We start from the raw sequence: 25,154 nt of genomic DNA on the forward strand, positions 1-25,154 counted from the left end.
GTGATCACCGGTAAGGAGCACGGACGTTAAACGTAAATTCTTTAGCGTAAGGTCGGGTTACCTTAGCAACTAATTGATTTTCAAGAAATCCGACATCAGATGGAAGCGTTAACACAACGTTAACTTACAGCTACACGAAAAGAGCGACGGCATGCTATCCGCAAAATATTTTAATGGAAACCTGGTACTAAAATGGAGCCGTAAATTACTTTTAGCTGTCGGCCGTTTCGGTAGCTTACGGCTCCATTTTTAACGACTCAATGGAAGCGAGGCCATAGTTTTCAGGATGTTTTATACATTTATATAAGTATATATTTTTCTGTACTTTATTACTAGGTTGATATATTTCACGTATACGCATTTTGCTGAAATACTGATATATTAATGATATGTGTATTTTCTTTATATATTGTATATTTTTATATATCGTTTTTGCATTGTAAAATCTGATCTATGTTTGCAAATATTAGTATGACACTATTTAAATTGTCGATTTTTTCCTTGGTACAGGGGGAGTTAACTATTGTGAGATATTTATCATACAGCTGTGACCTTTTATGTTTTAACCAATAGCTGTTTAGGATTGGTAATAAATACTGATCATCTTCTGTGTTTAGATAAGCTATGACTACGGCCTGTGTGCTGAAACGCGTAAGCTATTCTTAACAGATGTTCTTTGATACCTGTTTTTACACTTGGTGGTGAGAGAGAAAGTGGACTTTTAAACTCTGTGCTGATGCACTTAATAAAAGTTATGTTTTATAAAAAGGATATCGCTCTCCTCCAATTTTTTGTACACATGTATAAACATACACAAATGTTATGGTCTTGAACTACATTCACCACACTGTAGACTCTTATGTAATATAAATATTATTATAGCTGCACAGTAGACAAAGCTACAGTAAAAACAGCTGGATCTCCATATACTGTAGATCCTATGCAAGTCTTTAGAAAATAAAGCTGCTATGAATAAAAAAAAGTTGCTTGAGCATCTCATATTTTAAAATGCTCAAACATAATTACCAGTTACTTGCTAGTAATAACATTATTTTACAACTGTTGCTATCAGTAGCAAGTCCCATAGATCAAAGTTGCAATGGTTTTAATACTGTTTCATTAGAACATTTTTATCAATGTTTGTTGAACAACTACTTCAAATAATTACAATATTACAATTACAATTTCACTCTGGGTTTATATCAGTTTTGTTAGTTATTCTGATTGTAGACTACTTTTTTTAAATTCATTTGAGATGTGACTGATGCATAATTTTGTTTTCTAGCTTTTCTTAGCCAAAGTAGCAGACAAATGGACATGAGTTGGCTTATATTGTCCCTAACATTTACTTATAACAAAAGAGCCTAGATATTTTTTCTTTCCTTAGATATGGTGAGTCTATGGCTTGAGTAATTACTGTTGGGAATATCATTCCTGGCCAGCATGAGGAGGCAAAGAACACCACAGTTAAACTGTTAAGTATCACTCCCTTACCCACAAAACCCAGTCATTCTCTTTGCCTTCGGTGCATGGAGGTGAAGTTTAGGTGTCTGAAGAAAAATGTTGATTTAATCTACAAGCAAGTTTTGGGGAATTGCCGTTTTCCACGTCATTCCTTGCCGTCGGGTAGTGGTGGCTTTAAAGCAGATAGGAACTTGTAAAGAGGTACTTACTGAGTTTTTCTAAAAAGTCTCTAGTTTAGAAAGTCAAAGACTCTGTGAAGAACTGTGTTTTATCATACCTTGTAACTGTATACATGCCAGACATGGGAGACATGGGAGACCATGCACTTAGCAAATTAAAAGACACTGGACTAGATTTAGAGTTTAGCGTTAGCCGTGAAAACCAGCGTTAGAGGCTCCTAACGCTGGTTTTAGGCTACCTCCGGTATTTGGAGTCACTAAAAAAAGGGTCTAACGCTCACTTTTCAGCCGCGACTTTTCCATACCGTAGATCCCCTTACATAAATTGCATATCCTATCTTTTCAATGGGATTTTTCTAACTCCGGTATTTAGAGTCGTGTCTGAAGTGAGCGTTAGAAATCTAACGACAATACTCCAGCCGCAGGAAAAAAGTCAATAGTTAAGAGCTTTCTGGGCTAACGCCGGTTTATAAAGCTCTTAACTACTGTACTCTAAAGTACACTAACACCCATAAACTACCTATGTACCCCTAAACCGAGGTCCCCCCACATCGCCGCAACTCGATTAATTTTTTTTAACCCCTAATCTGCCGACCGCCAACTACGTTATCCTTATGTACTCCTAATCTGCTGCCCCTAACACCGCCGACCCCTATATTATATTTATTAACCCCTAATCTGCCCCCCACAACGTCGCCGCCAGCTACCTACACTTATTAACCCCTAATCTGCCGACCGCAAAGCGCCGCCACCTACGTTATACTTATGTACCCCTAATCTGCTGCCCCTAACACCGCCGACCCCTATATTATATTTATTAACCCCTAATCTGCCCCCCTCAACGTCGCCTCCACCTGCCTACACTTATTAACCCCTAATCTGCCGAGCGGACCGCACTGCTATTATTATAAAGTTATTAACCCCTAATCCGCCTCACTAACCCTATAATAAATAGTATTAACCCCTAATATGCCCTCCCTAACATCACCGACACCTAACTTTAATTATTAACCCCTAATATGCCGACTGGAGCTCACTGCTATTCTAATAAATGTATTAACCCCTAAAGCTAAGTATAACCCTAACACTAACACCCCCCTAAGTTAAATATAATTTTAATCTAACGAAATTAATTAACTCTTATTAAATAAATTATTCCTATTTAAAGCTAAATACTTACCTGTAAAATAAATCATAATATAGCTACAATATAAATTATAATTATATTATAGCTATTTTAGGATTAATATTTATTTTACAGGTAACTTAGCTATTAAATAGTTAAGAACTATTTAATAGCTAAAATAGTTAAAATAATTACAAAATTACCTGTAAAATAAATCCTAACCTAAGTTACAATTAAACCTAACACTACACTATCAATAAATTAATTAAATAAAATACCTATAATTATCTACAATTCAACCTAACACTACACTATCAATAAATAAATTAAATACAATACCTACAAATAACTACAATGAAATAAACTATCTAAAGAACAAAAAATAAAAAAGAACTAAGTTACAAAAAATAAAAAAATATTTACAAACATAAGAAAAATATTACAACAATTTTAAACTAATTACACCTACTCTAAGCCCCCTAATAAAATAACAAAGCCCCCCAAAATAAAAAAATGCCCTACCCTATTCTAAATTACTAAAGTTCAAAGCTCTTTTACCTTACCAGCCCTGAACAGGGCCCTTTGCGGGGCATGCCCCAAGAAGTTCAGCTCTTTTGCCTGTAAAAAAAAACATACAATACCCCCCCCAACATTACAACCCACCACCCACATACCCCTAATCTAACCCAAACCCCCCTTAAATAAACCTAACACTAAGCCCCTGAAGATCTTCCTACCTTATCTTCACCATGCCAGGTTCACCGATTGATCCAGAAGAGCTCCTCCGATGTCCTGATCCAAGCCCAAGCGGGGGGCTGAAGAGGTCCATGATCCGGCTGAAGTCTTCATCCAAGCGGGGCAGAAGAGGTCTTCCATCCGATTGAAGTCTTCATCCAAGCGGGATCTTCTATGGTCATCCATCCGGAGCGGAGCGGCAGGATCCTGAAGACCTCCGACGCGGAACATCCATCCTGGCCGACGAGCTGAACGACGAATGACGGTTCCTTTAAATGACGTCATCCAAGATGGCGTCCCTCGAATTCCGATTGGCTGATAGGATTCTATCAGCCAATCGGAATTAAGGTAGGAATATTCTGATTGGCTGATGGAATCAGCCAATCAGAATCAAGTTCAATCCGATTGGCTGATCCAACTTTAGTAATTTAGAATAGGGTAGGGCATTTTTTTATTTTGGGGGGCTTTGTTATTTTATTAGGGGGCTTAGAGTAGGTGTAATTAGTTTAAAATTGTTGTAATATTTTTCTTATGTTTGTAAATATTTTTTTATTTTTTGTAACTTAGTTCTTTTTTATTTTTTGTACTTTAGATAGTTTATTTCATTGTAGTTATTTGTAGGTATTGTTTTAATTTATTTATTGATAGTGTAGTGTTAGGTTTAATTGTAGATAATTATAGGTATTTTATTTAATTAATTAATTTATTGATAGTCTAGTGTTAGGTCTAATTGTAACTTAGGTTAGGATTTATTTTACAGGTAATTTTGTAATTATTTTAACTATTTTAGCTATTAAATAGTTCTTAACTATTTAATAGCTATTGTACCTGGTTAAAATAAATACAAAGTTACCTGTAAAATAAATATTAATCCTAAAATAGCTATAATATAATTATAATTTATATTGTAGCTATATTAGGATTTATTTTACAGGTAAGTATTTAGCTTTAAATAGGAATAATTTATTTAATAAGAGTTAATTAATTTTGTTAGATTAAAATTATATTTAATTTAGGGGGGTGTTAGTGTTAGGGTTAGACTTAGCTTTAGGGGTTAATACATTTATTAGAATAGCGGTGAGCTCCAGTCGGCAGATTAGGGGTTAATAATTGAAGTTAGGTGTCTGCGATGTTAGGGAGGGCAGATTAGGGGTTAATACTATTTATTATAGGGTTAGTGAGGCGGATTAGGGGTTAATAACTTTATTATAGTAGCGCTCAGGTCCAGTCGGCAGATTAGGGGTTAATAAGTGTAGGCAGGTGGAGGCGACGTTGTGGGGGGCAGATTAGGGGTTAATAAATATAATATAGGGGTCGGCGATGTTAGGGCAGCAGATTAGGGGTACATAGGGATAATGTAAGTAGCGGCGGTTTACGGAGCGGCAGATTAGGGGTTAATAATAATATGCAGGGGTCAGCGATAGCAGGGGCGGCAGATTAGGGGTTAATAAGTGTAAGGTTAGGGGTGTTTAGACTCGGGGTACATGTTAGAGTGTTAGGTGCAGACGTAGGAAGTGTTTCCGCATAGCAAACAATGGGGCTGCGTTAGGAGCTGAACGCGGCTTTTTTGCAGGTGTTAGGTTTTTTTTCAGTTCAAACAGCCCCATTGTTTTCTATGGGGGAATCGTGCACGAGCACTTTTTTGAGGCTGGCCGCTTGCGTAAGCAACTCTGGTATTGAGAGTTGAAGCTGCGTTAAATATGCTCTACGCTCCTTTTTTGGAGCCTAACGCAGCCTTTATGTGGACTCTCAATACCAGAGTTATTTTTATGGTGCGGCCAGAAAAAAGCCGGCGTTAGATTTTCGACAAAACTCCAAATCTAGCCGACTGCTTTTTTATTAGGACATAGATCATCCTGTTCTATGGGTTACACTGGGGTATGAAGCAGGAACTGTAGCATGTGTGAGACTAGCATTTAAATTATTTTAAAAAGAAAGGGTAAAATGTTTTTATTAGGCTTTATTTTCTGACACATATTTACTTGATAAAACAATACAAGTTTAAACTAAAAGTAAGGCTGAATTTTCTATTTCAGCAGCTTATTCATTTCCCCTTTGCTTTAAAATAAACCGATGCAAAATTTAAACTGTCCGGATTGAAAAAACGGTTATTTCTGGTACTCAGTGAACCAGGAAGCTATTTTTAGTGCCTCTCGGTGTCGCAGCAGTAATTTGAGCTTGGCAGTTGCGGTCACATGACCGGCTTTACTTCATAACGTTTCTGAGGAAAATTGTTTTTCTCCAGTTTGGGGTGATCCGGTCTTAATTGGTAGCAGTAAGGCACCTCAGTAATTGAGGTGTGGGGTTGACTGAGGGGTATTTTAGAAGTTTATTTGATGTTTATTAAATGTTTTTTTTTTTTTTTACTTTTTTTACATAATTTTAGCTGGGGATCGATCCAAATTTGGGATAAAATTTAAAGTGAATTTTTTACCTTGGCTTATTTTAAATAAATATAAATAAAATCTTTGAAACTTATCTCTACAAGTTTATTTACTGTTTCACAACATGTCTGATATGGAGCAAGAGCCTGCTCTCATGAATTCATGCTAATTATGTTTAGATGCACAAATTGTAGTTTCTATGCAATTTTGTTCTTCATGTGTCAAGAAAACGTTGCAAAATAAAGGTAATATTTTTGAGCCTAATGTCTCTCATGATAATGCTGTTAAAATAATACCTCAGATTTCTCCTGCTATGTCCCAAGCCTCAATGGGGTCACATGCAGTGCCCTGCTGTTCCTCTATAAAAGCAGAAATTACTGCCCATGTATCTTCAGCGGTATCTGCGGCATTAGCTGCCATTCCCAAATTACAAGGAAAATGCAAGAAGAAATCTAGAAATTCAGAAAATGAGGTGCCTGTCCTCAGTTCTGCTTACAAGTTGCCCTTTCTCATAGGTCTGATGAGGAAGATACATCGGGACTTTCTGAGGGTGAAATCTCAGAGTCAGACAGTATAATTCCTTCTTCTGAGACTGAGGTGGTATCCTTCAGATTTAAGCTTGAACACCTTTGTGTATTGTTAAAAGAGGTTTTAGCTACTTTAGGTGACTCCAGTACCCCTGTCATTGTTACTCCTAAGAAATCTAGTAAACTTAATAGTTTCTTTGATGAACCTTACACTTCAGAGGTTTTTCCTGTGCCGGATCGTGATAGGGAGAGTATCTCACAGGAATGGGAGAAACCAGGGGTGTCTTTTTCCCCGTCTCCCATTTTTAAGAAAATGTTTCCTGTCAAGGACTTCATTAAAGACCCTTGGTATACTGTACCCAAAGTTGAAGGGGCCATTTCCACTCTAGCTAAGAGAACCACTATTCCTATTGAGGATAGCTGCTTGTTAAAGGATCCGATGGACAAGAAGCTGGAGGCTTATTTAAAAAAGGTTTATGTTCATCAAGGTCTCCAATGGCAACCTGCGGTGTGTATTGCCACCGTGACTAGTGTGGCATCTTATTGGTTCGACGCCTTGTCTGATTTTTTTCAAGTAGAGACTTCCTTGGATGAAATTCAAGATAGGATTAAAGCTCTTAAGTTGGCCAATTCCTTTATTGCAGATGCAATTTTACAGGTTGTTAGACTAGTAGCTAAAACTTCTAGTTTTATTGTCCTAGCCCGCAGGGCGTTATGGTTGAAATCCTGGTCTGCAAACGTTTCCTCTAAAGTCAAGCTTCTGGCGATTCCTTACAAGGGCAAAACCTTGTTTGGACCCGGTTTGACAGAAATTATATCTGATATTACGGGTGGAAAAGGGTCTTTTCTACCTCAAGATAAGAAGAATAGGCCTAAAGGATGTCAGAGTAATTTTCGTTCCTTTCGTAACTTCGGTTCTTTGGGTTTTCAGGTTGGCATACCTGTTTCCTCCATTTGCTCTCCTTCCACAAGTCATTTCTCGTATCAAACAGAAGAAAGCATCAGTGATTCTAATAGCCCCTGCATGGCCTCGCAGGATCTGGTTTACAGACCTAGTAGAGATGTCATCTCTCCCACCTTGGAGACTACCTCTGAGGAAGGACCTCCTTATTCAGGGTCCCTGTATTTAAGTCTGTTGCTCCTCCTGTATTTAAGTCTGTATTTAAGTCTGTTGCTCCTCCTTGGAGCCTTAACCTTGTTCTTAAAGTTTTACAGCTGGATCCGTTTGAGACATTGCATTCCATAGACATTAAGTTGTTATCTTGGAAGATTTTGTTTATTGTTGCTATCTCTTCTGCTCGAAGAGTCACAGAACTCTCAGCTCTGCAGTGTGATTCCCCTTATCTTATTTTTCATGCCGATAAGGCGGTTCTTCGTACTAAGTTAGGTTTCCATCCTAAGGTTGTTTCTAATAGAAATATCAATCCTGAAATTGTTGTTCCCTCTCTGTGTCCTAATCCTCCTTCTTCCAAAGAACATTTGTTACACAATTTGGATGTTGTACATGCTCTTAAATTCTACTTACAGAGGACTAAGGATTTTCGCCAGTCCTCTGCCCTCTTTGTCTGTTTCACTGGGAAATGTTAAGGTCAGAAAGCTACTGCTACTACTCTTTCTTTTTGGTTACGAAGTATAATTCATTTGGTTTATGATACTGCTGGACAACAGCCTAATTAGAGAATTATGGCTCAGTCCACAAGAGCTGTTTGTTCTTCCTGGGCTTTCAAAAATGAAGCTTCTGTGGAACAAATTTGCAAGGCTGCAACTTGGTCTTCTCTACATATATTTTTAAAAATGTTACTTTACTTTTACTTTTGCCTTGGCTGTTTCTTCTTTGGGAGAAAGGTTCTTCAAGCTGTGGCGCCTTCTGTTTAGGACTTCCTGTCTTGTCCCTCCCTATTTATCTGTATCCTCTATCTTGTTGGTTCCAAACAGTAATTACTCAAGCCGTGGACTCACCATATCTTAGGTAAGAAAAACTAAATTTATGCTTACCTGATACAATTCTTTCTTTCCGAATATGGTGAGTCCACGGCGCCACCCTTTATTTTAAGACAGTTGTTTATTTGACTATAACCTCAGGCACCTCTACACCTTGTGTTACTCCTTTTTCTCCATTTCCCTTCGGTCAAATTACTGGGGGTTGTGGGTAAGGGAGTGATACTTAACAGTTCAACTTGTTGTGCTCTTTGCCTCCTCCTGCTGGCTTGGAGTGTTATTCCCAACAGTAAATACTCAAGCCAGGGACTCACCATATCCGGAAATAAATAAATTTATCAGTTAACCATATTTTTTTTTTTTTTTTTTTTTTTTTTTTTTTACATTATAAGAGCAAGATTGAGCATTATGGTGTCGTAAAAATCATGAGGGGGGCTTAGGTAACAGGCAGACAGTGTCCAGTGTAGGAGAACAGACAGGGGAAATATATAGCTTTACATGGAGCATATACTGACATAAAGTTATATATCAACATTGAATCAATATCTATAAAGATGTGAAATTGTATATACAGGGGGAATACAAAAGTTTTGTCTTCTTTTAACTTTTGTATTCCCCCTGTATATACAATTTCACATCTTTATAGATATTGATTCAATGTTGATATATAACTTTATGTCAGTATATGCTCCATGTAAAGCTATATATTTCCCCTGTCTGTTCTCCTACACTGGACACTGTCTGCCTGTTACCTAAGCCCCCTTCATGATTTTTACGACACCTCCTCCTCTCCCTGCACTTTCTGTCTTCTTAGCTATTCTGTGTTTTAAGATACAATCTGTAAATTCCATTGAATTTGTCAGTATTGCTTCAGACTTGATAAAGGAAGGAACTCTTCCGAAAGCTTGTCAACTTATAAATGTATAGTTAGTCCTATAAAAAAAGTATCATTGCTCAATGCAATACTCTTGTTATTTTGATATATAAATCTCTGGACTAACACGGCTACTCCAATCAACGTATATATATAAATGTGTGTGTGTGTGTGTGTGTATATATATATATATACAGCCAAGGAAAGGATTATGCAGACAACGGTCTATGTGGATAAAACTTCATCTTTATTGTGCAAAACATACAAGCATTCCAGGGGTCAGCACAGGCACACTTTCGTCAAAAAAACATTATAAAGTACAATTACACTAATATTAACACTGTCATTAAAAAAAATTCTAAAAAATATTGCACACAAAAGTTAGAATGATAGGAGATCTCAGGTGTTAGAAAAAAAAGCAGACAAAGGGATTTTACATAGAGATACATACACATACATTGCTAAATATGTATTTGTGTGTGTATATATATATATATATATATATATATATATATATATATATATATATATATATATATATATATATATATATATATACAAAGATATATATTTGTCTATATATGTGTTCATATATATTAATGTATTTATATGTTTATATATGCATTGACCGACATGTATACACATAGAAAAACTTAAGTATATATGTAGAGTATATAATGTATATGTAGTATAAAAGTGCATTATATCCCTTTGCTATTAAGTAGATAAAAACACGATAAAACATATTTATGCAATATTCATATTTTAATAAAGATGTTGGATGTTTTTTTCAACAATTTTTTTCTTCTCCATCGATATCTATAGGGAAATTTGTTAAATATTCTGGTCCACTGAGCAGTAGAACCTTGACCTTGAAAGATTTATAAACTAGAAAATGCACAATAAAGTAAATTTGCATGTCTAAAAGCAGTCCTTGATATTGCTGATAGCAGCTTATTATGTTTTTAACCAGCTCTTCAATGAATCACTAGCTAAAAATACAATGCTGTTACCTTGGAATTATCATAGGATGTATTAAAACCTTACTAACAATTTAACTTTTTTAAATTTATTTTTACTTCTGCAATTCTAAACTGAAATCGCAAGTCGTCGCAATAAACATTTTATTTGACATGAATGTTATTCATCAAAAATAACACACTTTTAATGTCAGTTGCTATCATTCCTATATCATGCTTCACATATTAATAACAAATATAGGGCCAGATTATATGTAGCTCGTGAAATCTTTTTTTGTTTGCACGCTAACACCACTACTTGTAAACTTTTAACGTGGACGGGTTAGCACATGTATTACAAGTGGAAAGTAAAAAAAATGTGAGAGCCAAATCGGATGCCTCCCCGTCATAACCTACCCGACACTGAGTTAAACATACAGCGGCAAATTCAAAGTTATGCATATTTTATATTCCAATCTTCATCATATAGAAGAAAAAGGTTTTTTTTTTATTTTGAAAGAGAGAGCAGAAGAGAGGGGGAGAGAGAGCGCGCAAAAGAGAGGGGGGAAAGCGCAAAAGAGAGGGGAAGAGAGAGCGCAAAAGAGAGGGGGGAGAGAGAGCAAAATATAGGGGGAGAGAGAGAACAAAGGAGAGGGGAGAGAGCAAAACAGAGGGGAGATAGAGACAAAGAGAGAGACAGCAAAAAAGAGGGTGAGAGAGGAGAGAGAGAGCAAAAGAGAGGGGGTAGAGCACAACAGAGGTGGGAGAGAGAGAAGGGGAAAAGAGGGAGCGCAAAAGAGAGGGGGAGAGAGAGAGCAAAAGAGAGGGGGGAGAGCGCAAATGAGAGAGGGGGAAAGGGGATAGAGAGAGGGGGAAAGGGGGAAGGGAAGAGAGGGGGAAGAGAGGGGGAGAGAGAGCAAAGGAGAGGGGGAGAGAGAGAAAAAGAGAGGGGGAGAGAGAGAGCAAAAGAGAGGGGGAGAGAGACAGCAAAATAGAAAAGGGAAAGAGAGCAAAAGAGAGGGGAGAGAGAGAGAGCAAAAGAGGGGGATAGAGAGAGCAAAAGAGAGGGGGAGAGAGAGAGCAAAAGAGGGGGGCTAGAGAGCACAAAAGAGGGGGGTAGAGAGAGCAAAAGAGAGGGAGAGAGACAGCAAAATAGAGGGGGAGAGAGCAAAAGAAAGGGGGAGAGAAAGCAAAAGAGGGGGATAGAGAGAACAAAAGAGGGGGGCTAGAGAGAGCAAAAGAGAGGGAAAGAGAGCAAAAGAGAGGAGAGAGAGCACAAAAGAGAGGGAGGAAAAGAGAGGGGGGAGAGAGAGAGAGAGAGCAAAAGAGAGGAGGGAGAGAGAACAAAAAAGAGGGGAGAGAGCAAAATAGAGGGAGGGAGACAGCAAAAGAAAGGGAGAGAGACAGCAAAAGAGAGGGGAGAAAGGGGAGAGAGAGAGCAAAAGAGAGTGAAGAGAGAGGGGAGAGTGCAAAAGAGGAGAGAGAGAGAGCGTGCAAAAGAGAGGGGTGGGGGAGAGAGGGGAGAAAGAGAGAAAAAGAGAGGGGAGAGAGAGCAACAGAAAGCAGTAGAGACAGCAAAAGAGAGGGGGAGAGAGCAAAAGAATGGGGGATAGAGAGAGCAAAAGAGGGGGGATAGAGAGAGCAAAAGAGGGAGCGAGACAACAAAAGAGAGGGGGGAGAGAGCAAAGAGAGGGGGAGAGCACAAAAGAGAGGGGAAGAGAGAGCGTGAAAGAGAGGGAGGAAAAGAGAGGGGGAGAGAGTGAAAGCAAAAGAGAGGAGGGAGATAGAGAACAAAAGAGAGGGGGGAGAGAGAGAAAAAAGAGAGGGGAGCGAGAGCAAAATAGAGGGAGAGAGACAGAAAAAGAGAGGGGGAGAGCACAAAAGAGGGGAGAGAGAAAGCGTGCAAAAGAGAGGGGGAAAGAGAGGGGAGAGAGAGAGCAAAAGAGAGGGGGAGAGAGATCAAAAGAGAGGGCGAGAGTGCATAAAAGAGAGGAGAGAGAGCACAAAAGAGAGGGTGGAAAGAGAGAGAGAGCAAAAGAGAGGGGGGAGAGAGAGAGCAAAAGAGAGAGGAGAGAGAGAGTGCAAAAGACAGGGGGAAAGAGAGGGGGGAAGAGAGGGAGGAAGAGAGAAGGGGAAAGGGGGGGGGGGAGAGAGGGGGGAAGAGAGGGGGGAAAGAGAGGGGGAAGAGAGCACAAAAGAGAGGGGGAGAGAGAGCAAAAGAGAGGGGGAGAGAGAGCAAAAGAGAGGGGGAGAGAGAGCAAAAGAGATGGGAAGAGAGACCGCAAAAGAGTTGGGGGAAAGAGAGCAAAAGAAAGGGGAGGGAGAGAGATCAAAAGAGGGGGGATAGAGAGAGCAAAAGAGGGGGGTAGAGAGAACAAAAAAGAGGGGGAGAGAGAGTGTAAAAGATAGGGGGGAGAGAGAGCAAAAGAGAAAGGGGGGAGAGAGAGAGCAAAAGAGGGGGAACAGAGAGAGCAAAAGAGAGGGAGATTGACAGCAAAAGAGATGGGGCAGATAACAAAAGAAAGGGGGGAGAGAGAGTAAAAGAGGGGGGGAGAGAGAGAGAGAGCAAATGAGTGAGAGAGACAGCAAATTAGAGGGGGAGGGTGCAAAAGAGAGGGGGGGAGAGCGCAAAAGAGAGAGCAAAAGAGAGGGAGGAGAAAGAGATCAAAAGAGAGTGGGGAGAAAGAGAGCAAAATAGAGGGGGAGAAAGAGAGCAAAAGAGGGGGGAGAAAGAGAGCAAAAGAGAGGAGAGAGAGCAGAAGAGAGGGGGAGAGAGCTCAAGAGAGGGGGTAGAGAGAGAGCAAGGGGTGGAACCACTGTATTGTAAAAAATGGCCCGTGTATATGGGCTTTTGGACTATATATATATATAGACACAGACCATATCTAGTACATTCAAATCTCCCTCTAGTTTTGAACCACCCAATACCAATCCCTCCCTACGGAGCTTCACTCGAATGCTAACCAATGATTGTGAGCAAGACCAAGCTGCAACATATTTTTCTAACCTAAGCAAAGATGAAAAAATGGCCTTGCAAAACCTTAAAGGGACACTGTACCTAAATATTCTCTTTCGTGATTCAGATAGAGCATATAATTTTAATCAACTTTGTAATTTACTACTATTATCAAATGCTCTTTATTCTCTTGGTATCTTTATTTGAAATGCAAACATGTAAGTTTAGATGCCGGACCATTTTTGGTGAACAACCTGGGTTATCTTTGCTGATTGGTGGATAAATTCATCCACAAATTAAAAAGTGCTGTTCAGAGTTCTGAACGAAGAAAAAAGCTTAGATGCCTTCTTTTTCAAATATAGATAGCAAGAGAATGAAGACAAATTGATAATAGGAGTAAATTAGAAAGTTGCTTAAAATTGCCTGCTCTATCTGAATCACAAAAGAAAAAATTTGGGTACAGTGTCCCTTTAAAGATAACAATTCCATTATTATACAAGCTGCTGACAAGGGCGTATCTATAGTTATACAGAATTACCGTGACTATAAGAGGGAAGCCAAAAGACAGCTGGCAGATAAAAATGTATATACAAAACTGAGAGGTAATCATACCATCACCTTTAAAAAGATGTTGGATTCTATTTTGAAATGTGGTCTTGAAGTGGGGGCAATCGATGAAAATGAACACGACTACTGAGTGTTAGATATCCAGTGACACCGGTATTATACTTGCTACCGAAAGGGCACAAATCATTGGAAAATCCTCCTTGCAGACCTATTGTCTCTGCCAGGGGGTCTCTTTGCTCACATGTAGCCAAGTCCATTGATTATCATATACAACTAGTTGTTAAATAATCCTTTTCTCACTTATTGGACTCAGGCATCCTTAAAAGAAAACTTCTCGAGATTAACTGGCTGGAACATGATGACCTATTGCTCACAATGGATGTTGACAGCCTGTAGACAGTTATCCCTCACAATAAGGGTTTACAGCCTGTCAAATCCATTCTGAGCACTACATTGGCATATGCGGGACCACCATTTGAGTTCCTACTAGAGGTATTAACTTTTTGTTAAAATACTTTAAGTTTGAAACTGATCTCTTTCTACAAATAGCTGGAGTCGCCATGGGTTCAAACATGGCTCCCACATATGCTAATCTATTCATGCTATGTTATGAGACACACATAATGAATACACTGTCAGTACCTAACATCAAGTTCTATGTTAGATACATAGATGATGTGTTTATGGTTTGGAGGGACTCTCAGGATTACCTCAAAACATGGATAGGGATGCTGAATACTTTTGACTCTCCAATTAGTAATTAGTCATTAGTAATAGGGCTCAAAGATTGGAGATATCAGGTGTTAGAAAAAAAAGCAGAAAAAGGACTTTAACATTGATATACATACAGATACATTTCTAAAGATGTATTTGTATGGATATGTTTAACTGTGTATATACTGAAAATATTTCACATTCCAATGTTCTGCACATATAACAATATGTGCTATGTATTTAGAAATTGATATTACACTATATATATATATATATATATATATATATATTTATACATATATATATAATTATATAGATATATAGGTAGAAATATATATTGTGTACAAAAAACATCAGATATATGTAGAAATATTTATGAATAAATAGAACATATTCCGTTATGAAAAGGACATTGGAATATGCAATATTTATATTTTCATGTCTGGTTATTGCTAATGAGAATATGTCATGGTGTTTGTGTGAGAAAGTTCTAAATTCTAATTTTTCTGCTAGTCGGGTTGCCGCTTGGCAAAATCCGTTTTTTTTTTGAATGTGTAATATGAGCGCAACCTGACTAGCGCAAAAACCTTGGGCGAGATTACATATACGGTGCAGGCTTCAGCGCAAGTCCTGAAGCCCGCGCCGCCCGTAATTTCACCTCGCACATCAGGGTATTACATAAACCCCACCAGCAGTTCATAAAGTGCCGTAAGTTGGATAAACTAGCGATGTCCAAAAATGAGCGTAAATACAAATTTCTGGAGTCGCCAGTGACTTACGGCACTTTAGAAACTGCTGGCACCTAAGAAAATAAAAAAAAACATAAAATCTCCCGTAAAAGTCTAGCACGCCTCACAAAAAAAATGACATGTAAAAACCCCTATATCCGCCATCAAACCCACATCGGAACTAATAATACATGTATTAACCCCTAAACCGACATCCCCCCACAACATAATATGCCTAATTAAACTATTAACCCCTAATCCGCAATTCACCCACATCGCAATCTACCTAATAAAAGTATTAACCCCTAAATCCGCCAACCCCAACATCGCAAACTACCTATTAAAACTATTAACCCCCAATCCGCCATTAACCCACAACGCAATAAACCTATTAAACTGTTAACCCCTAATCCGCCAAACCCACACAACGCAATAATGCTAATAAATCTATTAACCACTAAACTGCCAAAGCCCACAACGCAAATAATTAATTTGTTTCATACATTTAAATGTGCTTATTTGCAAGCTGGCACCTGTAATTCCTCCAGCTCAGCTTTGCTCTCCTTGAATGGAACACCTTATGCAGTCTAACCAGTAAAATGCTGCCCTTGCTTCTAAATGAGTTTGTCCTCCCTTGTACTGTTAAAGGGAGTTCAACTGATTTTGCTACAGGATGTAAAAAAATGTATACACTCTACTGTTACTGAGATGTTGGCAGCCATTCCTTCAAGTAAGCATAAGAGTGGTTTCTGACAAACATCCTACTATTGATTTATCTATCCACTCTGAATCTCATAACAATAGACTTGCTAAACAGTTACTCTCAGAATCAGATTCTAATTCTTCAGATTAATCTTCGGAAGATGTGCTTCTTTCAGATGATCAGGAGTATCTGAATCTTCCTCTTGTATGTTCAAGCTAACATTTATGTTCCCTTTTAAATGAGTGTTATCCACTTTAGGAGTTTAGAAATCTCGGTCTTCTGAAGATGAGTCTTTTAAGAAATTGGACTTAATTTTTAAACCTTCTGTCAAGTCTCCAGAGGTTTTCACAGGCACTGAAGCATTGTCTGAGATAACAAACAAAGAATGGTCAAAGTGAGGCGTCACTTGTAATTCGTCTACTTTAAAAAAAAATTGTATCGCCTATCCCCATCAAGCATGAAACTTTGGGAAATTATCCCAAAAAAGAGATGGTGCCATTTCCACTCTGACTAAGCACACTACTATCCCTTTGAAAAATAGTTCTTCCTTTAAAGACCCTATGGATAAGAAATTAGAATATTTTCACCAAAAAGCTTTCCTTCAAGTGGGTTATTTGTTCAAGCTGCAGCTTCTACTCTTTTTGTGATAGTGTGGCAAGCTTCAGAATGATTATGCCTTTATAGGCAGGTCTGGTTCTAATCCGTTCAGGATCATTGGGTGTTAAATATAGTTTCTCAGGGGTGTTGTATGTGTTGATTATGAATATTTATAATTAATAATAACAATAAAATTATTGTCAATTATCGATATTAATATTTAATAACAATTTAAATTATTTCTTAAGTTTTGACCAATTAAATGTTTATGAACACATCGATTATATTTATGCAGTAAACTGAATATCACTTATGAAACTACAGAAATATATATTTCCTTTTATATTTCTTTAAAGTGTCCACATAAATACATCTACAATCTCATAGTTCTACTAAAATAGTGGGTCGAATATATGGCCCATCTAATTTAACTAAGTGTGTATTTTTAAGACTAGACAATCGCCTAGATTTAGAGTTCTGCGTTAGCCGTCAAAAGCAGCGTTAAGGGGTCCTAACGCTGCTTTTCGCCGGCCGCTGGTATTAAGAGTCAGGCAGGAAAGGGTCTACCGCTCACTTTCAAGCCGCAACTTTTCCATACCGCAGATCCCCTTACGCCAATTGCATATCCTATCTTTTCAATGGGATCTTCCTAACGCTGGTATTTAGAGTCTTGGCTGAAGTGAGTGATAGACCGTTTACCGACAAGACTTATAACGCCCATGGAAAGGCTGTAGTTAAGAGCTTTATGGGCTAACGCCGGTTTATAAAGCTCTTGACTACAGTGCTCTAAAGTACACTAACACCCATAAACTACCTATGTACCCCTAAACCGAGGTCCCCCCACATCGCCGCCACTATAATACATTTTTTTAACCCCAATCTGCCGACCGCACATCGCCGCAACCTACATTATCACTATGAACCCCTAATCTGCTGCCCCTAACATCGCTGACACCTAACTAATAAAGGTCCCTACTAGTGATGTTGCAAATAGTTTCCAGCGAACATAGCATGTTCGCGTTCGCCGCGGTGGGCGAACATATGCAATGTTCGATCCGCCCCTATTCGTCATCATTGAGTAAACTTTGACCCTGTACCTCACAGTCAGAAGACACATTACAGCCAATCAGCAGCAGACCCTCCCTCCCAGACCCTCCCACCTCCTGGACAGCATCCATTTTAGATTCATTTGGAAGCTGCATTCTTAGTGAGAGGAGGGACAGTGTAGCTGCTGCTGATTTAATAGGGAAATCGATAGCTAGGCTAGTGTATTCAGTGTCTACTACAGTCCTGAAGGACTCATCTGATCTCTGCTGTAAGGACAGCACCCCAAAAAGCCCTTTTTAGGGCTAGATCATCAGTCTGCTTTTTTTTTTTTTCCTGTGTAATCTAATTGCAGTTGCCTGCCTACCAGCGTGTGTGTCAGGCTCACAGCGTATACTGTGCCCACTTGCCCAGTGCCACCACTCATATCTGGTATAACAGTAGTGTACATTTAAAAAAAAAAAAACACTTTTTTGACTGTGAAATAATAGCAGACAGCTGCCAGTACCCAAGATGGCCGCCAATAAGGCAGATGGGGAGGGTTAGAGAGCTGTTTTGGGGGGGATCAGGGAGGTTGGGGGCTATGGGGGGATGCTACACCACAGCATATGTAAATATGCTAAAAAAATTAAAAAATTAAAAACCTTTTATTTTAGTACTGGCAGACTTTCTGCAAGTACTTAAGATGGTGGGGACAATTGTGGGGTGGGTGGGGGAAGGGAGCTGTTTGGGAGGGATCAGGGGATCTGATGTGTCAGATGGGAGGCTGATCTCTACACTAAAGCTAAAATTAACCCTGCAATCTCCCTACAAACTACCTAATTAACCCCTTCACTGCTAGCCATAATACACATGTGATGCGCAGCAGCCTTCTAATTACCAGAAAGCAATGCCAAAGTCATATATGTCTGCTATTTCTGAACAAAGGGGATCCCAGATAAGCATTTACAACCATTTGTGCCATAATTGCACAAGCTGTTTGTAAATAATTTCAGTGAGAAACCTAAAATTGCGAAAAAATTTAAGTTTTTTTTTAAATTTGATTGCATTTGGCGATGAAATGGTGGCATGAAATATACCAAAATGGGCCTAGATCAATACTTTGGGTTGTCTACTACACCACACTTAAGCTAAAATTAACTCTACAAGCTGCCTACATGCTCCCTAATTAACCCCTTCGATTCTGGGCATAAAACACGTGTGGTGCGCAGTGGCATTTAGCAGCCTTCTAATTACCAAAAAGCAACGCCAAAGCCATATAAGTCTGCTATTTATGAACAAAGGGGATCCCAGAGAAGCATTTACAACCATTTATGCCATAATTGCATAAGTTGTTTGTAAATAATTTCTGTGAGAAACCTAAAGTTTGTGAAAAAGTGAACAATTTTTTTTTTATATGATCGCATTTGGCGGTGAAATGGTGGCATGAAATATACCAAAATGGGCCTAGATCAATACTTTGGGTTTTCTACTATACTACACTTAAGCTAAAATTAACTCTACAAGCTGCCTACATGCTCCCTAATTAACCCCTTCACTGCTGGGCATAAAACGCGTGGTGAGCAGTGGCATTTAGCAGCCTTCTAATTACCAAAAGCAACGCCAAAGCCATATAAGTCTGCTATAATGGCATGTCTGGCACACAGTGTTGGGGCAAGGGTCCATCTGACCACTGATACCTGGTCTGCCAAGCATGGTCAGGGCAGGTATATCACCTACACTGCGCACTGTGAAGCGGGCGTAACCCTTACAATACCTGATCGATACATCATACCTGATGTTTTAAAGCACGTTATTCCAAACAATTTAGGAATGTTAGGTGATTTATGCCCTTTATCGATTAAAACCAGACTCTGCATTAACTATGTAATTTTCCATGGGAGTTTTGCCATGGATCCCCCTTCGGCATGCCACAGTCCAGGTGTTAGTCCCCTTGAAACAACTTTTCCATCACTATTGTGGCCAATATTGTGGTCCCTGTGGGTTTTAAAATTCGCCTGCCTATTGAAGTCTATGGCGGTTCGCCCGTTTCGCCCGTTCACAAACTTTTGAGGAAGTTCGCGTCCGCCGTTCGCGAACCCAAATTTTTAGGTTTGCGACATCACTAGTCCCTACCCTTTTCCAAAATAAAAAGTAACCAGCTTTTTTACCAGCCCTTAAAAGGGCTTTTTGTGGGACATGCCCCTAAGTAATCAGCTCTTTTGCCTGTAAAAAAAATACAACCCTCCCAACATTAAAACCCACCACCCACATACCCCTACTCTAACCCAAACCCCCCTTAAATAAACCTAACACTACCCCCCAGAAGATCTCCCTACCTTGAGTCGTGTTCACCCAGCTGGGCACCGATGGACCAAAAGAGGACATCCGGAGCGGCAGAAGTCTTCATCCTATCCGGGCAGAAGAGGACATCCGGACCGGCAGACATCTTCATCCAAGCGGCATCTTCTATCTTCATCCATCAGCCGATGTGGATCCATCCTCTTCAACTGACGCCTACTTGCCGAATGAAGGTTCCTTTAAATGACGTCATCCAAGATGGCATCTCTCGAATTCCGATTGGATGATAGGATTCTATCAGCCAATCGGAATTAAGGTAGGAAAAATCTGATCGGAACAGCCAATAGAATGCAAACTCAATCTGATTGGCTGATTGGATCAGCCAATTGGATTGAAATTGAATCTGATTGGCTGATTTAATCAGCCAATCAGATTTTTCCTACCTTAATTCCGATTGGCTGATAGAATCCTATCAGCCAATCGGAATTTGAGGGACACCATCTTGGATGACGTCATTTAAAGGAACCTTCATTTGGCGAGTAGGCATCGGTTGAAGAGGATGGATCCACTCCTCTCCGGGTCGATGAAGATAGAAGATGCCACTTGGATGAAGATGTCTGCCGGTCCGGATGTTAGTTTATTTAATTGTATGTAATTGTAGGTAATTTATTTAATTAATTTATTGATAGTGTAGTGTTAGGTTTAATTGTAACTTAGGTTAGGATTTATTTTACAGGTAATTTTGTAATTATTTTAACTAGGTAGCTATTAAATAGTTAATAACTATTTAATAGCTATTGTACGTAGTTAAAATAAATACAATGTTGCCTGTAAAATAAATATAAATCCTAAAATAGCTACAATATAATTATTCATTATATTGTAGCTATATTAGGGTTTATTTTACAGGTAAGGATTTAGTTTTAAATAGGAATACTTTAGTTAATAAGAGTTAATTTATTTCGTTATATTAAAATTATATTTAACTTAGGGGGGGTGTTAGGGTTAGACTTAGCTTTAGGGGTTAATACATTTATTAGAGTAGCGGCGAGGTCCGGTCGGCAGATTAGGGGTTAATACTTGAAGTTAGGCGGCGGCGACGTTGGGGGGGACAGATTAGGGGTTAATACTATTTATTATAGGGTTTGTGAGGCGGGAGTGCGGCGGCTTAGGGGTTAATAACTTTATTAGAGTAGCGGCTAGGTCCGGTTGGCAGATTAGGGGTTAATAATATAATGCAGGTGTCAGCGATAGCGGGGGCGGCAGATTAGGGGTTAATGAGTGTAAGATTAGGGGTGTTTAGACTCGGGGTTCATGTTAGGGTGTTAAGTGCAGACTTAGAAAGTGTTTCCCCATAGGAAACAATGGGGCTGGGTTGGGAGCTTAACGCTGTTTTTTTGCAGGTGTTAGGTTTTTTTCATCCCAAACTGCCATATTGTTTCCTATGGGGGAATCGTGCACGAGCACGTTTTGCCAGCTTACCGCTACCGTAAGCAACGCTGGTATTGAGGGTTGAAGTGGCGGTACATTCGGCTCAACGCACCCTTTTTGGAGCCTAACGCAGCCCTTCAGACAACTCTAAATACCAGCGTTGTCTTAAGGGTGCATTGGGAAAAAAAGCTGCGTTAGCTACGCGGGTCTTTACCGACAAAACTCTAAATCTAGGCGAATGGGTGTAATGTTATATCTGATTATATATATATATATATATATATATATATATATATATATATATATATATATATATATATATATATATATATATACTTCCAGGCAAGTATGGCACTCACAATTCTGTCACTGGGGTGCTGCAGCAGAAAAAGCATACAAAACGAAAAAAGCAGGCACTCTCCGGTGTTTAAATAAAGGATTTTGGGGGATTTAAAAGATATCCTGGAGAGTGTATTTTCCAAAAATCCTCCACTTGTAGTATATTTCAAGGGATGGGTTTGAGTCATATTTCTATTTTTCTATTTGGAGATTAGGCGATGATTTTAATAGAATCATATAATTTAATATTCTGGTAAATATTTTTACACTTCCTAGTTATTCCTATGTGATAAACGGGCCTGTGGTAGAATTCTGTAGCAATACATTCATTATAGATTTACTAGTCCTAAAGCCCGTTTACACAGGCCATTTTTTGCAGTACAGTTGTCTTACCCCTTGCTCTCTCCCCTTCTATTTTTCTCTCTCTCTCCCCCCACTTTTGCTCTCTCTCTCCCCCCTCTCTTTTGCTTTCTCTCTTTCTCCCCCGCTCTCTTTTTTTCTCTCTCCCCCTCTCTTTTGCGCTCTCTCTCGCTCCACCTCTCTTTTGCTCTCTCTATCCCCCCTCTCTTTTGCTCCCTCTCTCCCCCTCTCTTTTGCTCTCTCTCCCCCTTTCTTTTGTGCTCTCTCTCCCCCTCCCTTTTGCGTTCTCTCTCTTTTGCTCCCTCTCTCCCCCCTCTTTTTCTCTCTCTTCCCTTTATTTTGCTCTTTCCCCTCTCTTTTGCTCTTTCTCTCTCCCCCTCTTTTTTGCGATCTCTCTCTCTTTTTCTTTCTCTCCCCCTCTCTATTGCTCTCTCTCATGGAGGTGTCAATTAACCCGATCGTACTCTATCGGGATGATTTTCGGCAATGTGTGTCCTCCTGCTCAGAACAGACGGACAGGTTATGGAGCAGCGGCTCACCAGAAACACAGCCTTGATAAATGGGCCCTCTATGCTTAGTTTGCTTTTTTGTTGTAAACTGTCTGCAACATAAAGCAACTCCATAATCTCCATAACTTTAATGGAATGAACCGCAATGGAAGCTACGCCCTTATGTCTTAGTTCCCCTTTATCCTTATGTTGCATCGATAAAAAAACATTATAAGTAGCTAAATATAGTTATTTTGTCATTAAGAAAGCAAGTAAATTGTTTCATTAACAAAGCAGATAAAGTATAGCTTTTCTGGCACAAAACAGAAATCACCTTTCAATTTTTATTTCTAATTTATTATTTTTTATCTAAACATAAAGGGCCAGACTACGAGTGGCACTCTAACAGCTACGCAATAGTTTAAGGGGTTTATCACGGAGGTTTGCGGGCGTCCGTTTTAGCGTTTGTATTACAAGATGAAAGTAAACGCAAACGTGATTTACGCAAAAATGTTTACCGTGTCCTCAGAGCTCTAGGTAACTGTTTCGCCAAACAAAAAAAGTGTAACATAAAAACACATAAACAATACATTTAAAAGTAAAGTTACACTCATAATAACACTAGCTAATAAAAATTAAGTTTAAAAAAAAATTGCACAATAAAGTTATAAATACTTAAAGGTAGGAAAATTGTTATAACATAGAGATACATACATATACGTCTCTAAATATGTATATGTATGTGTATGTGTGTATATATGTGTATATATATATATATATATATATATATATATATATATATATATATATATATATATATATATATATATATATTTACATTTATATCTATTTAGCCACCAATCAGCAAGTGCAACCCAGGTGCTGAACCAAACATTATTCGGCTCCTAAGCTTTCGTTCATGCTTTTCAAATAAAGATACCAAGAGAAAGAAAAATTGATAATAGGAGTCAATTAGAAAGTTGCTTAAAATTGCATGAAAAGAAACATTTGGGTTTCATATCCCTTTAAGTAGATGAAAACATGTAAAACCATATTTATTCAATATTCATATTTAATCATTTAAATAATGCTCCACTTGTAATCTGGCCCAAAAGTTTACATAACTCAGGATGATTAATAAATAATTGAGGTCAAAGGTCAGAGGTTCCACCCCAGAAATGAAGACAAATATATAGCCAGGACCTACTGCATTTTTATTTCTCAATCCGGTTGTTCTTCAACACAAGAATCAAACCTTATCAGTGTTATGCATAAAGCTCTACTTTATTCTATGACACCCTCAGCAGTTGAGGGAAAGGAAATTAATTTTAAAGATGGTATTACCCATACTTAAAACTTACAGACACCAGAAGGTGTATGCAGGAAAACATTCTTGCCAATTTAGGACTCGCCCTGTAGCCTGACAATTTGACTCCAAGTCATCATTGAGTATTTCTTAAAGAGCAAATATACATGAATGGATTGAGCATGCAAAGCTGTTGTATACATTATTCAAAGTGCTTTCACCCTCAGTTACCACTGATCACTGATCTCTTGCCAAAAACTACAGCTCAAAAGGGCATGGTGTAAAAAAACGGAATGGAAATAGAACAGACAAATAATCAGTCAAATTAATAAAGAAAAAAGAAGAAACAAAACAATGGAAGTTTTTAAGACCTTTCTGTACAATTTTTTTAATAGTGTTTACTTTCAACTTGTAATACGAGCAAAACACCTGACGCCCACAAACACCAGCGATAAACCTCTTTTTGCTTAATATCAACAGAAATTGTGAATGAGTAATAATTGTCATGTAGTGATGTCGCGAATAGTTCGCCGGCGAATAGTTCCCGGCGAACATAGCATGTTCGGTCCGCCCCCTATTCCTCATCATTGAATAAACTTTGACCCTGTACCTCACAGTCAGAAGACACATTCCAGCCAATCAGCAGCAGACCCTCCCTCCCAGACCCTCCCACCTCCTGGACAGCATCCATTTTAGATTCATTTGGAAGCTACATTCATAGTGAGAGGAGGGACAGTGTAGCTGCTGCTGATTTAATAGGGAAATCGATAGCTAGGCTAGTGTATTCAGTGTCCACTACAGTCCTGAAGGACTCATCTGATCTCTGCTGTAAGGACAGCACCCCAAAAAGCCCTTTTTAGGGCTAGAACATCAGTCTGCTTTTTTTTTTTTTCCTGTGTAATCTAATTGCAGTTGCCTGCCTGCCTGCCTGCCTGCCAGCTCAGGCTCACAGCGTATACTGTGCCCACTTGCCCAGTGCCACCACTCATATCTGGTATAACAGTAGTGTACATTTAAAAAAAAAATCACTTTTTTGACTGTGAAATAATAGCAGACAGCTGCCAGTACCCAAGATGGCCGCCAATAAGGCAGATGGGGAGGGTTAGAGAGCTGTTTTGGGGGGATCAGGGAGGTTGGGGGCTAAGGGGGGATGCTACACCACAGCATATGTAAATATGCTATAAAAAATAAAAAAAATTAAAAACCTTTTATTTTAGTACTGGCAGACTTTCTGCCAGTACTTAAGATGGCGGGGACAATTGTGGGGTGGGGGAGGGAAGGGAGCTGTTTGGGAGGGATCAGGGGGTCTGATGTGTCAGGTGGGAGGATGATCTCTACACTAAAGTTAAATTTAACCCTGCAAGCTCCCTACAAACTACCTAATTAACCCCTTCACTGCTAGCCATAATACATGTGTGATGCGCAGCAGCATTTAGCGGCCTTCTAATTACCAGT

At 38.9% G+C, this 25,154-nt stretch overlaps 1 protein-coding gene across 2 annotated transcripts in view; it reads left to right on the plus strand.

Moving 5' to 3' along the window:
* Positions 1 to 25,154, plus strand: part of CPQ (carboxypeptidase Q) — a 1,179,997-nt gene that overhangs the window by 1,116,600 nt on the left and 38,243 nt on the right. The gene's annotated exons all lie outside the window — the stretch shown is intronic.

Source organism: Bombina bombina, chromosome 5, assembly GCF_027579735.1.
Source record: "Bombina bombina isolate aBomBom1 chromosome 5, aBomBom1.pri, whole genome shotgun sequence".
In the NCBI taxonomy this organism is placed as follows: domain Eukaryota; kingdom Metazoa; phylum Chordata; class Amphibia; order Anura; family Bombinatoridae; genus Bombina; species Bombina bombina.